Raw genomic sequence first — 15,095 nt, forward strand, 5'->3', positions numbered from 1 at the left:
GGGTGGAGGCTTGCCCCTGTCATGCACAGAGCAGGGGCCCATCAGAGGGTTGGGGAGCTCCCCCCTGTCATGCACAGAGTAGAGCCGATAGGAGAGTTAGGGCACCGCCCCCTGTCACACACAGAGCAGGGCGGATCAGGGGGTTGGGGCGCCGCCACTGTCACACTCAGGGCAGGGCTGATGGGGAGGTTATGGCTCTACCCCGTCACACACAGAGCAGGGCACGTGGGGGGGGGGGTTGGGGCGCTGCACCCTGTCACACACAGAGCTGCAGGGCGATCAGGGGGTTTGGGCGCTGCCCCCTGTCATGCTGATCTGGTGCCAAGAGGCCTCTCGGCTCCGCTGATCCCGGTGCTGGGAGGCATATTACCCTTTTACTATATAGGATAGAGGCCTGGGGGCCGGCTGGTTTGCCCTGAAGGGTGTCCTGGATCAGGGTGGGGGTCCCCACTGGGGTGCCTGGCCAGCCTGGATGAGGTGATGATGGCTGTTTACAGCTGGTCACACACCCTTCAGGGTGGGGGTCCCCACTGGGGTGCCTGGCCAGTCTGGGTGAGGGGCTGAGGGCTGCTTTCAGGCTGGCGGTTGTTGACTGAAGCTCCCAAGTGCTCCTTTTTTTTCTCTTTTTTTAATTTTATTCTGGGCCAGCTTTAGCTCTGGCTCTAGCTCTGAGGCTTTGTATCTGGTTTGTTTGCCGTTCTATAATCGAAACAATGTATAACTTCAGCTCTGAGATCCCGGCAGGCTGAAAGCTGGTTTCTGGGGTTTTGTTAGCTTCTACATTTGCAACATAGTACATAGTTGCTTAGAGTTGCAACTCAGAGGCCGGCAAGTCAGGCGGGGAACGTTGGAGTCCGCAGTCACTGGAGCAAGCAAGCCTCATGTTCGCTTCCAGCTGCCTGGCTGCCGGCCGCCATCTTGGCTGACAGTTAATTTGCATAAGGATATGCTGATTAGCCAATGGGAAGGGTAGCGGTCATACGCTAATTACCATGTTTCTCTTTTATTAGTGTAGATATATATATATATATATATATATATATATATATATAAAATCTTGCGTGAATTTTGGGATAATATATATATATATATATATATATACATATATACACACACACACACACTGAGTGGCCAGATTATTATGACCACCTGATGTTTGTAGGCAAATTAGCTATAATTTCGCGCTGAAGTTGCTAGAGGGCCAGACCATTATAAATGTCTGAATAGCGCAACATACCTAAGTATCGTTGCTAATCAAGTTCATCCTATCATGTTGATGGCGTATCCCAATGGAAATGGCTTCTTCCAATAAGACAATGTGCCATGCCACGGTGTTCGTATTGTGCAGGAGTGGTTTCAAGAACATGAGGGAGACTTTACCTTGCTTAGGTGGCCCCACAATCACCAGATCTCAATCCAATTGAGCATTTGTGGGACGAAGTTAAAAGAGCCATCAGGCAGCTGGTTCCACAACCATCAAATCTCACAGAACTGGACAGTGCTATTCAGGCATGGTGTCAGATTCCTCGAATCACCTTTCAATATCTTGTGGAGTCAATGCCAAGAAGAATTGCCGCAGTACTGAAGGCAAAAGATGGCCCAACAAAGTACTGATGGGGTGGTCATAATAATCTGACCGGTCATAATAATCTGGCCACTCAGTGTGTGTATATATATATATATGTGTGTGTCTCTCAGTTAGATGGTAAGCCCCACATAAAGAGGAAACACAGAGTTTGGTTTTGCTCATCACTCTATCCTCAGTGCCTGGTATAGGAATTGGGGTATAGGAATTGGGATACAGTAGGTGCTCATACATTTATTGAATGAAAAAACTGCAGGCTGTGTGCTAGGCTCTGATTGGCGGATGGCTGTGTTAGCCCTGGCGCAGGTCCATTAAATCCAGGCAAGAAGAGAGACTCAGAGGAAGATGCTTCCGAGCTTGATGCTGGAGTGGCCGTTTAGCTCAACTTTGGAGGCTTCTCAGTGTTAACCTCTGAGAATGAATCCCTCCTGCCTCGCTCTCACAGACCTGCTCACAAAGGCTAATGTGTTCATTTCATTTGTCTGTGCAGAGCAGCTCAGGGAGTTCCAGTCTTCCGAAAGGAATTGGGGGAGACTCGGAATACTAGGCAAAACACAGGGCTAATGAAGAGTTTCCAGGTGGGAGCCAGCCCCGCCTCCAGCTCCTTGGTCAGTCAGAGGCAGGAGAGACCTCCAACCTGTTCCGACTTTGCACCAGGATTAACAAAACACGCTGTGCTAGGGTGTGCGTAGATTCCTTCACCAGGCAAAGGATCACGAAGCTTAAGCTCTAATTATGGAGGAGGGGAAAATGGAGCAGCGTCTGCAATGGAATACGAAGGGTTTCCAGGAGGGACATGGAGAGAGAAAAAAGAGATCCGTAACCAGTTGGCTGTGAAATTCAAACTCCAGGATACGTTCGTCCGGGGCATGCAGAAGGTTGGCAAATATCTCCGCAAGAAGCAACGGAGACAGCAACCAACGTGGAGATACATGGTGCAGAGTGGAAACCAAGTTCCTCCTATACCTACTCAAGAGCCAAGGCCTGCCAGAGACCTCGCTCACGTAATCATCCAGGCCTGGACCCCAGCTTTTGAGGGCCTCAAAGCAGCGCAGGCCTGGTCCCACCCGTCCCAGGCAAAATCTGTGCATCTGGAGAAAAAGACGATCCAAAACAAGATAAACTGCTGAGGTGCGGAACAGCAGTTCTTAACCTTTTTTCGTGTCGCGGTCTCCTGCAGCCACCTTCTCCGAGTCCATATTTTTGTTTACTGCACTGATTGCAGACTTCCACTACTGACCAAGATTGCAAAGGGATCAGATTTACCCTTTTGCCTGAAACAAGTAAGAAGCTACACAATAAGTTTTTTAAAAAACACTGGCACTCAGTCAACAAAAGGCAATGATTCCCGAGGGGCGGGAAACAAACCAGATGAGCGCTGTGATATTACCCCGCTTTCTGCCTGGAGCGTTTCCAAACTGTGTGCAAGGACGGGGAGCTGGTGGTCTCCCTGAGCTGAGGAGGGAAGCTGGAAGAAAGGGGAGGCCAAGGTGAGCGGAGTTTGCAAAGCAGAAGACCCAGGAGAAGAGAGCCGCACAGAGACAGAGCTGGAGGTCCACAGAGATCTCCCACATCTTCAGCTGAGTGCTGATCAGCACAATGTGTGTGAAGAAACTCCTGGCCCGAAAGGATTAGCGAGAACAATTATGTGAGCTCACACAGGATCAGGAATAGCTCCTTACCCTATCTTATCAACCAGACGGGCAAACCTCATAATCCACAGAGCATCAGAATGGTTTGGCCTCAGTGGTTGGGAAAGTTTAGCTTTAAACTAAATGCTGCTCTGTTCTCACCCAACAAGGCTTTTAAAAAATCAAACTTGGCCCTGGATGAGTAGCTCAAGTGGTTAGAGCATCATCAGGGTTGCTGGTTCAATTCCTGGTCAAGACACATACCAGAAGCAATCAATGAATGCATAAATAAGTGCAACAACAAATCAATGTTTCTCTCTCTCCCTTCCTCTCTCTCTCTAAAATCAATAAATGTAAAAAATATTTAATCAAACTTAACCATGTCTCAGAACAAAGCCAAGAGTATTTAGAATATTTATAAGAATACCAAAATACCCAGTACCCCCCAAAAAGTAAAAATCACAATGCCTAGCATGTGATAAAAAGTTAACAGGCATGCAAAGAAGCAGGACAATACAACCCATAATGAGTGTAAAAATCAATCAAAATTGATTTAGAAGTAATACCGATGATAGAATTAGTATACGGGACATTAACACAGCTATATTCAAGAAGCTATAAGAAAGATTGAGCATATTAAGTAGAGACATCAAAGACATATATAAAAAAGACCTTATTTGAAATTCTAGGGTTGAAAACTATGATATCTGAGATGAAAAATATACTGGATGGGACTGATAGCAGATTACATACTGTAGAAGAATAATTAATGGACTTGCAAACAGCAATACAAACCTATCTAAAATAAAACACAAAGAAAGAAAAGACCTTAAAATATAGACAAAGCATCATTGAGCTATGGGACATCTTCAAGCAGTCCAAAAATATGTAATTAGAGTCCCCAAAGAATAAATAATTTGAAGAAATAATGATCAAACACTTTTCAAATTTGATAAAAAATATAAACCTAAAGATCCAAGAAGCTCAACAAACCCACACACAAGAAACATGAATAAAATTACACCACCAAGACATACCTTAACAAAATTCCCTAAACCCAGTGAGAAAAATAAAACATTTAAAAGCAGCCAGAGATTTAAAAAAATAATTAAAAAAAACACTACATACTAGGAACAAAGATAAAGATGACAGTAGAATTCTCATCTTGTCTGAAACAATACAAGCCAGCAGAAGACAATGGAGCCAAATCTTTATACTGAAAATAGAAAATAAATTAAAATAACCCATACCGGAAACTTAGAATTCTATACTCAGCAAAAATATCTTTCAAAAACAAAAGTGAAATAAATATTTTTTTAGACATGCAAAAGTTGAAAGAATTCATCACTAGCAGACCCATATTGCAAGAAATGTTAAAGGAAGTCCCTAGAGAAGAAGGAACATTCTATCCCTTGGAAATCCGGATCTGCGCAAAGGAATATGGAGTACCAGAAATGCCAACTACATAGGTAAATATGAGACCTTTTCCTTATTATTTAAGTATTTTAAAAGATATTAGATTATTTAAAAATAAAAATAATAATAAGGTATTATGAAGTCTGTAATATATGTGGTGGTAAAATATTTAACAATAATAACACAAAGGCTGGAGAAAGAGAAGTGGAAGTAAATGTAAATTCTTAACCATATGTACGGAGGAATAATATCACTTGAAGGTAGACCGTGATATGTTACATTTATGTACTATAAACCCTAAAGCAACATCAAAATAATACAATAATTAGTTACAGCTAATAAGCCAACACAGGTGATAAGTGAAATGATAAAAATGGTCAGTTAATACAAAATAAAGTGGGAAAAGGAACAAATAGATATGGAAAATAGAAAACAAATAGCAAGATGGTAGATTTAAGCCCAATCATAGCAATACTCACATTAAACGTAAATAATCTAAACACTCCAATTAAAAGGCAAAGGCAGAACGAAATTGTCAGATTGGATAAAAAAGCAAGACATCTATATGTCTACAAGATATGACTTTAAGTGTAAAGACACATGAATAGATTAAAAGCTATAGTGTTGAAAAATATTTTTAATGCTAACATGAGTCTAGATTATGTAAAGAATTTTTGTAAATCAATAGGAGGAAGGTGGACAAACTATTTTTTTTCTAATGGGCAAAAGCCTTAAACAGGCATTTAATTAAAAAGAACATCTAACCAGTCAATAAGCATGTGAAAAGCTGCTCCACAGCATCAGTCATCAGGAAAGTGCTAGGTAAAATCACAATGAGATATCATGATGCACTCGCCATGAAAGTGGGGAAACTGCCAATACCAGGTAAAGCAATTGAATCTCTGTATACATTCTTTTTTTATTATTTTTTATTTTTTGTTTTTGTTCGTTTTATTGCTTAAAGTATTACAAAGGGTATTACATATGTCTCCTTTTTTCCCCCACCCTTGACAATCCCCTGGCCTCCCCTACCCCCCAGTGTCTTATGTCCATTGGTTATGCTTATATGCATGCATACAAGTCCTTCAGTTGATCTCTTACCCCACCCCTTCTGCCCCCCTACCCTCCCTGGCCTTCCCGCTGCAGTTTGACAGTCTGTTTGAGGCAGCTCTGCCTCTGTATCTATTTTTGTTCATAAGTTTATAATGGTCTTTATTATCCATGAATGAGTGAGATCATGTGGTATTTTTCCTTCATTGACTGGCTTATTTCACTTAGCATAATGCTCTCCAGTTCCATCCATGCTGTTGCAAATGATAAAAGTTCCTTCTTTTTTACAGCAGCATAGTATTCCGTCGTGTAGAGGTACCACAGTTTTCTAATCCACTCATCTACTGATGGGCACTTAGGCTGTTTCCAGATCTTAGCTATGGTGATCTGTATACATTCTTGAACAAATTGGTCCAACAGCTTTGGAGAAATTTGGTACTACCTGTTAAATAGGTAAACACGCATACCCTGATGTCACAGGAATTTTACTCCTAGGTATATACCCAATACAGATGCATTAGTATATTAACAAAAAGATATATATAAGAATACTTATAGTAGCCCTGTTCGTATTGTCTAAAACAACCCAAAGTTTCATCTATAGTAGGGTGGATAAATTCATATTCATGGTATGTGTATATACATTTATATTCCATTGTGTATAGTGGAATACTGTATGGTCATGAAAAAAGCTATTGCTACATTGTTGACTCTCAGGAAGATAATGCTAAACAAAAGAAGCCAGGACCAAAGGGGTACATACTATATGATTCCATTTCTATGATATATGAGAATAGGCAAAACTAATCTGGAGTCATAAAAGTCAGAATAGGGGTACAGGTCACCCAGCTAAATTTAAATTTCAGATTAGCAAATACTTCTAAAAAATTTATTTGAGAGAGAGAGAGAGAGAGAGAGAGAGAGAGAGAGAGAAAGAAACATCAGTGTGAGAGAGAAACATTGATCAGTTGCCTCCCAAACACACCCTGACAGGGCGTTGAACCTGCAATGGTTTGGTGTACTGGACGATGCTCCAACCAACTAAGCCACCCAGCTAGGGCTACAACAACAAATACTTTTTTAAAAAAAGAAGTATGTCCTATGCAATATTTTTATTTGCTAAATCTGGCAACCCTACTTTCTGTGTGTGCATGTTGGGGGCGTATATTGACTTTGAGGGCACTCAAGGATGGCTTCAGTAGATTTGATAGTAATTCTACTAGCTTAATCTAGATAGTAGTTACATGGGTGTGTCTGTTTCTAAAAATTCATCAAAGTAAATGTTTAAGTTTTTTTTAATCCTCACCTGAGGACATGCTCATTGATTTTAGGGGGGGGGAGAGAGAGAGAGAGAGAGAGAGAGAGAGAGAGAGAGAGAGAGAGAGAGAGATGTCTGATTGAATCCACAACCTTTCAGTGTATGGGACAATGCTCTGAACAACTGAGCCACACCAGCCTGAGTTTTGCATTCTACTATATGAATGTTATAATTTTTAAGTTTTAATATAGAGTGATATATAAAGAGTCAGGAATCCTGGTTTCAAACCATCGCCCTGACTGACTTACGTGACTTTGGTCCAATTTGTCCAAGTCTCCATTTTTTCATGTGTAAAATGGAAATAATTTTAATAAGAGCTATTCTACCTCCACTTCATGCATGATGGAATAGAAGGGTTGGGAGGCAAAATACCTTGTTCAAGGCAACCCAGCCAATGAGCGGCATGGACAGGTTCAAGCCCATCATTCTAGAACCCACATAGTTCACTTCCACACCCAACTGCTTGCCTATTGGAAACGGCTTCTAATATTGTAAAAGACTCAACAAACATAAGACTTCCCTTCTGATTATTTAGGGCAGGACTTTTTAATAAAAAGTCTAGAGAGTATTTGCAAAAATTGAAGAGTGAAGGCATTTTCCTAGTGAGAGACTTAACCTAGTTTCAGATTCTCAACAACCTCCTCTGATAACCTCCTCTAAGAAGCGAAAGAGCTGGAGGAGCCCCTGGCCTAAAGGAGATACACCAGCCCAGAGCAGCTGGTAGCAGCCTTGCCTGCACCAAGTCCGTGGCCTGGAATTCCTCTCTTCCCTCTTGACCCAGCTTCCTCCTGTCTTTCTCTTTAGCCCCAGGCAAACCACTTTTCCTGGGAGCCACCTCTCCATGGCCTCCCATTTAAAAACAGGGGCCAAAGAGTGGGCATGTGGCCAGCTGCCCTCACCAGGGAGTTGTGCTCTTGCTTAATTAGTGTTTGCAAAGGGCTGTGGGTTATTAAATTACTAGACAATTGAGATGAAGCCTTGGGGGCTTTTGAACTCTGTCCTGTGCTGCCTTAAGTGGGTGAGAGGGACTTGCCTGGAGCGGGAGAGGGAGAGAGAGAGGAGGGTAGTTGGGGACTCTTAGGGTGGTGCTGGCCCGTCCCAATGGATCACAAAGAGATCTTGAAGTCTTTGCTGCCACTTCCCAGCTTGTCCTTGGTGCTGAAAGCCACCTTTCCAGATGTGTGTTTTTTTTTATTTTTATTGATTTCAGAGAGGAAGGGAGAGGGAGAGAGAGATAGAAACATCAATGTTGAGAGAGAATCATGGATTGGCTGCCTCCTGCACGCCCCACACTGGGGATTGAGCCCACAACCCAGGCATGTGCCCCCGACCAGAATTGAACCTGGGACCCTTTAGTCCGCAGGCCGAAGCTCCATCCACCGAGCCAAACCAGCCAGGGCTAGATGTGTTTGTTTTGAGTTGAGGTGCCTTTTCTTTTCATAATGCAGCTGCTCTTGAGGAGGGATAGAAAACCAGTGGTAAGAGCCAACGTGTGCTGTGCTGAAGCCTGGCATTCGACCTCCATCTGGAGAGGGGAGGCAGGCAAGGGAATCTGGCCTCGTGGAATGCCTCTGAGATCAGACAGTGGAGAAAACAGGGAGAACAACTCCTTAAGCTGCCAAAAAAGAAGAGGCCTTAAGAGGAAAACCAGCAAAATGTTTAAAATATTGATTTCTTAATTTGGGGTTGGAAAAGTGGGGGGCGTCTTATACATGGGGACATCTTATACACGGAAAAATACGGTAACTAGTGGGATAGAGACCACAGATGCTGCTCAATATCTGACAATCCACAGGACAGGCCCCGAACAACAAGGAGTTATTCAGCCCTAAATGTTGATAGCACCAGAGAGTATAGAAAAGTATAAAAATGAAAGTGAAAATTACCCCAGATTTTATCTTCTAAAAAGCACTTGATATTTTGGAGCATCCTTTTAAATATTTGAAATAACTAATTATACTTTTTTTTTTTTTTAAGAAAGAACTCTACTGTGCCTGTGTTTTGTAGACAGCAATAAAATAACAGGAACAGAGGCCGTGGCTGGGTGGCTCAGTTGTCATCCTGATACACCAAGGTTGCAGATTTGATCCCCCTTCAGGGCACATAAAAAAACCAACCAATGAGCATAAATAAGTGGGACAACAAATCAATGTTTCTCTCGGTGTATGTCTCTCCTTTCCTCACTCTCTCTAAAAACAAACAAACAAACAAACAAACGAACAAAAAACAAGATCACCATGAACAGCCAGAATATCACATTAGAAAGAAGTTTCTTGTATGATTATCTAACCACTATGCTGTACACCTGAAACTAATACAAAATATTGCATGTAAACTGTAATTGAAACATAAAATAAAATAATAGAAAGATGCTTCTTGTACAGAGGAGGGTGTGAGTTTCCTTCAAAGAAGAAAAGGCTGAAAGACATTCAAATGAGATCCTTCCCGAAGAAATACCCCATCTAGTTTCCAGATAGTCATCACCTTTGCTTTTGGGGGTGGGGGTGGGCAGCAAAGCCTGGAGGGGGTTAGGAGCGTCTCCCAGGTACATACACACCATCACTCACAAGGCCTCCAGCCCAACCACTGGTAGGAAGGAGTAGGAAGAGTGGGTGGGGCCTCCATTGGCTCTTCAGGGCCCAGGCCTTGGGTTTCTCCAGAAGCTGAGACCTTGGTTGGGTGGAGCAAGGAATGTGCATGCCATGCTATGAAAAGAGGGTCCTGAACCCTGGCCATCGAGAAAATGTGGGAGAATGAGGGGCTGAGTGCACATATAAAGGCCATGTTTCCACCAGAGGGGTTGCTGGGAAGGGGAGCTGTGCTGCTTATGGGGTTTGGGTCATTATAATCCCTCACTCTCAGCATCCTGGAACCTTTAAGAAATAACGATGAATGCCTTCCCTCCAGCTCTAGGTATTTACAGTGTGCCCTCAGGCTACCAAGAAACGGAGTTTGCTCAAGATGACAGTCAACCGGAAGCCTCCCTCCTTGTTGCTGAGCCCTGTGCTGCAGGCTGCCATCTATACTGCGATCCACAGTCACTCCGGACCCCAGAGCTCGTCATTTATCCTTCTTTGCCTTCCCCGTTCAAGCGAACGTTGCATTAGGAAATCTCACCCACTAACATCATCGGAGCTCACAGAAACAATCGGGACTTCTGCAAGGGGGAGGGCGAGCTGATTCTAATCGTCCCCAGTCATTTGATCAACGTAGTTAGTCCTTCCTCAAGGACAGACGGGAGCTCAAAGCTGCTGTGGATTTCTGCAGGGACCAAGACTGAAATCATCACGCTCTGGAGCTGAGAGGCTCCTTGGATCCTCCGCTTCCTCCATCCCATGATGCTTTTGGCCAGAAGCAGGTGTGTCTGCCCACGCCTAGATGAATTACAAGGGGGAACAATGCTATTGTCTTCTCCTGAAATTTCACCTGCTCTGACTCTTGAAAAGACGTAAACCACCTTGTGAGATTGCTCAATGCTGGCTGGCATCGTCTCTGCTCTTTAAAGAGTCCATGTCTTGTGGAGGGGGCTTTGGTATCCGTGACACTTAGGAACAGAACAATGGGATCTGAGCGGGCAAGGGTGATCCATAAAAAAGGATGGAATCACTGGAGCTATTTTTTTTTAAAAGAAAAGAAAACCTCAGGCATTTTAATATGTTAAATACACACCCAATTGTTAATTCTAAAGATTTCTACAAATCAACCTAGATGAAACTTTTAAAAACTGCCTTTCCCCCCCTTCTCAGAAACATTTAGACCTCCCCTATGGCAATGCCTATTGGAAGTCTCTGCCCTGTATACCAGGGCAGCACAAATAATTCCGCATAAAGCAGCCGGTTCCTGTAGCCTGGCATTAGGATAAGTATATCTTAAGAAAGTTCTTATGCAGACTTGGCTTCAGGCAATAAAACGTCATAGACGTATAACTGTAGCAAGCGAAATTTCTAGGGAGCAAATTAGGCTGAAAAACATCTTCTAGAGAAGGCTAGAAAGGAATCGTACACCACCCCAAAATAAGGCAAGTTATGCAGTAAATGTTTCATTTATTGGCCTTCTTCCATTACTATTAGGGTTAAAAGACATCTTGTCAATAGGAAAGGTATATTTATGGAGGACTGATGTCTTTCGAAAGGCTGTCACAAGTGCCTATAGCGGCAGTGATCAGCTTATGAAGGCAGGTGATGAAACCCTGTACAAATGCATACATCTCGCCATTAACCCCTGGGTCATCAGGCATTATTGTCACTTTATTACCCGGACCTGTCATTAGCTGAAGCAAGGTGATCAAGCCGGGCGCTGCAGAGAAATGCCAGAACAGAACAGTGCTCCTCGGGGTTTCAGGAAGAAGGTGTGTGCTTTTCCACATCCCTTGACAGAATCATCGGGGAAAACAAAAGGATGCCTATGAGCGGGCCCTTTCTACCCACCTCTTCTTCCTGCTAAAATTGAAAACTCTTAGGTGTCCAATTTTCAGTGTTCCTATGTTGGCTAAGGGAGCAGCTTTCCTCAAGGTCCAAATAAGGAACCATCACCCACGCAGAACAAAAAGCAAACAGAAAATCTCACGGTGGAATCAGGACTTTGGCTTCTAAACATTTCCCCATTTTATAGCTTCCTTATGTTTTCAGATTCTTTTTTTTTTTTTTTGACTTCCATCAGTCAGCACACTCCCTGCATAGATAAGTACAACAGAGTGGGTAACAGATCATCCATCTTGGAGCCCAGATCTTTAAAGAAAAATCACATAGAACACACATATATACACACGCACACACGTGTGCATCACTGTCAAGGGTAATTTGGTAGAATCTTGCAGAGCAGTTGGGGGAGCTGAATATGGTTGTCAACATATATTCTCAGCTTCTGGTGACTATGAACAGACTATTCTCGCTTCTCCTGAATTCCAAAGCCAAACTTCCAGTATGGTGTGTCTGTTTTGCTGGTGAGCCTCTTCCACAACTGGGGTGGGGGCTGAAACTGTGGACTCGTGGCCTCTGAGCGCTAAAAATAACCTAAAAAGATATCTAGTCCATCCGCCTCAACTGTGAAGACGAAGGGGCCACAGGTAACACGGCCTATTTCTGCCGTCTCCATCCGGCACGTTTTCCAGAGGGCGCGTAGCACTCTGCCCTCCCTCCCCATGAGGAACCCATGCCAGAAAGGCGATTTGTAGAGACTGGGACATCCCTTCCACACTCCCCAGTAGGGATGAACAAGAAAGTATGGCCTGGAAAGGTAACTCATTCACTTGACTTTATGCATATTACTTTTATGCATATTACTTTTACTAATATCAACATATATCCACCGAGAATTAATAGAGGGATGGCTGAAGGGGAGCAGTGAAAAGAGAAGTGAAGAGGAGCCAGAGAAAGAAAAGGAGGCTGAGGGACAGTCTACCTGGAGTTCAGGCCCTGGGCTGACTCCTGGATCAGCCTCCAGAGGAGGAGGCCACAGCATCTCCCCCGATGTGTATACACCAAGCTGGCCAAATCCCTTCATTCAAGGTCAAGTCAGAACTGGTGTTGTTTCCTCCCTGCTTTCAGAATCCCTGCTATAGACCAGGAGTCATCAATATCTAGAGAGAGAATTTGGTTTAAACCAGTGGTTCTCAACCTTCTGGCCCTTTAAATACAGTTCCTCATGTTGTGACCCAACCATACAATTATTTTCGTTGCTATTTCATAACTGTAATGTTGCTACTGTTATGAATCGTAATGTAAATATCTGATATGCAGGATGGTCTTAGGCGACCCCTGTGAAAGGGTCGTTCGACCGCCAAAGGGGTCGTGACCCACAGGTTGAGAACCGCTGGTTTAAACCATGAAAGAAGTGTCCAAGTTGCCTCAGCCTGGACACACAGCAACCATTCTTTAAAAGTTTACACCAGCCCTGGCTAGTTTGCTCAGTGGACAGCGCATTGGCTTGCAGACTGAAGGGTCCCAGCTAGGTTCGATTCTGGTCAAGGGCACATGCCCAGGGTTGCAGGCTTGATCCCCAGTAGGGGGCAAGCAGGAGGCAGCTGATCAATGATTCATCACCGATGTTTCTCTCTCTCCCTTCCTCTCTGAAATCAATAAAAATACATAAAAAAAGTTTACACCAAATCTATAAATTACATGTCCATTTTGTGGGCCCAACTTGACTTTCTAATTAAAAAAAAAATATTACATGACCTTGCTTCCTGCCAATTGCAGTTCCAGGCCCAACTCCTTCCCTCACCCCATCCTGACATCACCCACAGCCCTTTAGGAAACTCGGGGGTTAGTGACCCTCTGAGAGCCTGCTGGTCTTCCCGAGCCTTTTTGTGGCACGAGGCACGGAAATTAAATGTGACACATGTGCTATCATGAAATGACTTTTAATTGCTTGATTAAATCAGAGATTTAAAGACAGAAAGATTCAGGAGTTGCCTTTGCATGAGAAATATAAGGATATGCCAAAATGTATGAGGCTACTGATCATCAGAAGAAAGCCATTAATTTACATATGATAAAGATGCAGGTCAGGACATTAAAAACAATAAGTATAGTCTAACATTTCAAGTCAGCATATTTATTATCCAGGTAGTCCTCTATAAAGGATATAGAAGACCTCATTAGCCCACTAAATTCGGATCGGGGTTAGATGAAAAAACAAAATACCACCACACAGGAGAAAGAAATTGCCATACAATTGAGTTACTATAAATGTGTCCCAGTTAAAGTAAATAAGCCCTTAAACCAGGCCTTAGGAAAGTCTAGGCTGTCCACAGACTTAGGCACACTCAGTATACAGGTGACAATTAGCAAAGTGTGAAAAGCTACCGGTCATTCGCTAGATGTATAAACCTAAAGGCAACCAAGTGAAAAGACCTAAGAAAAGGAAACTGTTAAATCCATTTGTACATGGATTTAACAGTGAAGCATTTCATTCTTCATGTTTTTACTTGGTGTCTTGAAATAATCCCCTTTCTGTCTCCACTCTCCCTCTTAGAAACTGTGCCCGCCTTATTTATTTATGAAGTCTGAAGGTTAGTCCTACCTGCTGAGACTAATTAGTCCTGCGCTTTGTATCCTATTCAATCCTGTCTGATTAAATGTACACATTTGTTCTACTTCTTTTCAGGCTTCTTCTCACTCGACTTCTGATTTTCTGATTAATATTAAAGTTGGGAGTTACAGTGATTCTAGTCCACCCCCCCTTCCCCCTCCCCCCACCACGTTTTTATTTTGCCTGCATCTTACTGTTTCGTGTGCAAATGTGGTTGTGAATTTCTTCCATTGCAGGGGAATGCATGGGCCTTGTCAATCTTGGTATCATTATTTTTAGTAGTCTTCTTTCTGAGACCTTAGCTTATAAAACAGTTTTGCTGAAATCCCAAACTCTCTAAATATTACATGGTAAATCTGCTTTTCTTTTGGAAATCTTAAAGGTGGTGCTGGGCTGGCTGAAAAGCAGGTGAGATTTTTATTTTTTAAATATATATATTTTTATTGACTTCAGAGAGGGAGAGGAAGAGAGAGATAGAAACATCAATGATGAGAATCACTGGTCGGCTGCCCCCACTGGGGATCAAGCCTGCAACCTGGGCATATGTCCTTCCTTGACCGGAATCCAACCTGGGACCCTTAAATCTGCAGGCCGCTGTTCTATCCACTGAGCCAAACCAGCCAGGGTGAGATTTTTGTTTTTTTATTTTTTTAGGGATGGGTGGGATAATTTAATGCATCATGGATGCTACACCAACACTGTTTCTAACAATTTGCTAATTCCCATTGGTTTCTTCTTCTTTCCCCCCTGATTCTTTTTGTCCCCTTTTCATGTTGGAGTTTCCAGCCCACTTCTCACTGGATATTTGCAAGAAAATGAGTGTTCTTGCCCCATCACCCAGGAACACTGTTTTGGAAGCCTGGCCTTTCCCCCTTTAACATAATTCTGTTCCCCGTTTTGTAGCAAACCAATCTGCTTCCCAGGAGAGTGCCTGAAAATCAACAAATACCTGCTCCAAACCCCAGGTTTTCCATCTCCTCCCTGAGGTCTTCCAGCATCAACTTGGTTAGCAATTTCCTGCCAGAGCCATCTACATCTTGATTATTTGGGCAGTCTTTCCGGG

Source organism: Myotis lucifugus, unplaced genomic scaffold (assembly GCF_000147115.1).
Source record: "Myotis lucifugus unplaced genomic scaffold, Myoluc2.0 scaffold_44, whole genome shotgun sequence".
In the NCBI taxonomy this organism is placed as follows: domain Eukaryota; kingdom Metazoa; phylum Chordata; class Mammalia; order Chiroptera; family Vespertilionidae; genus Myotis; species Myotis lucifugus.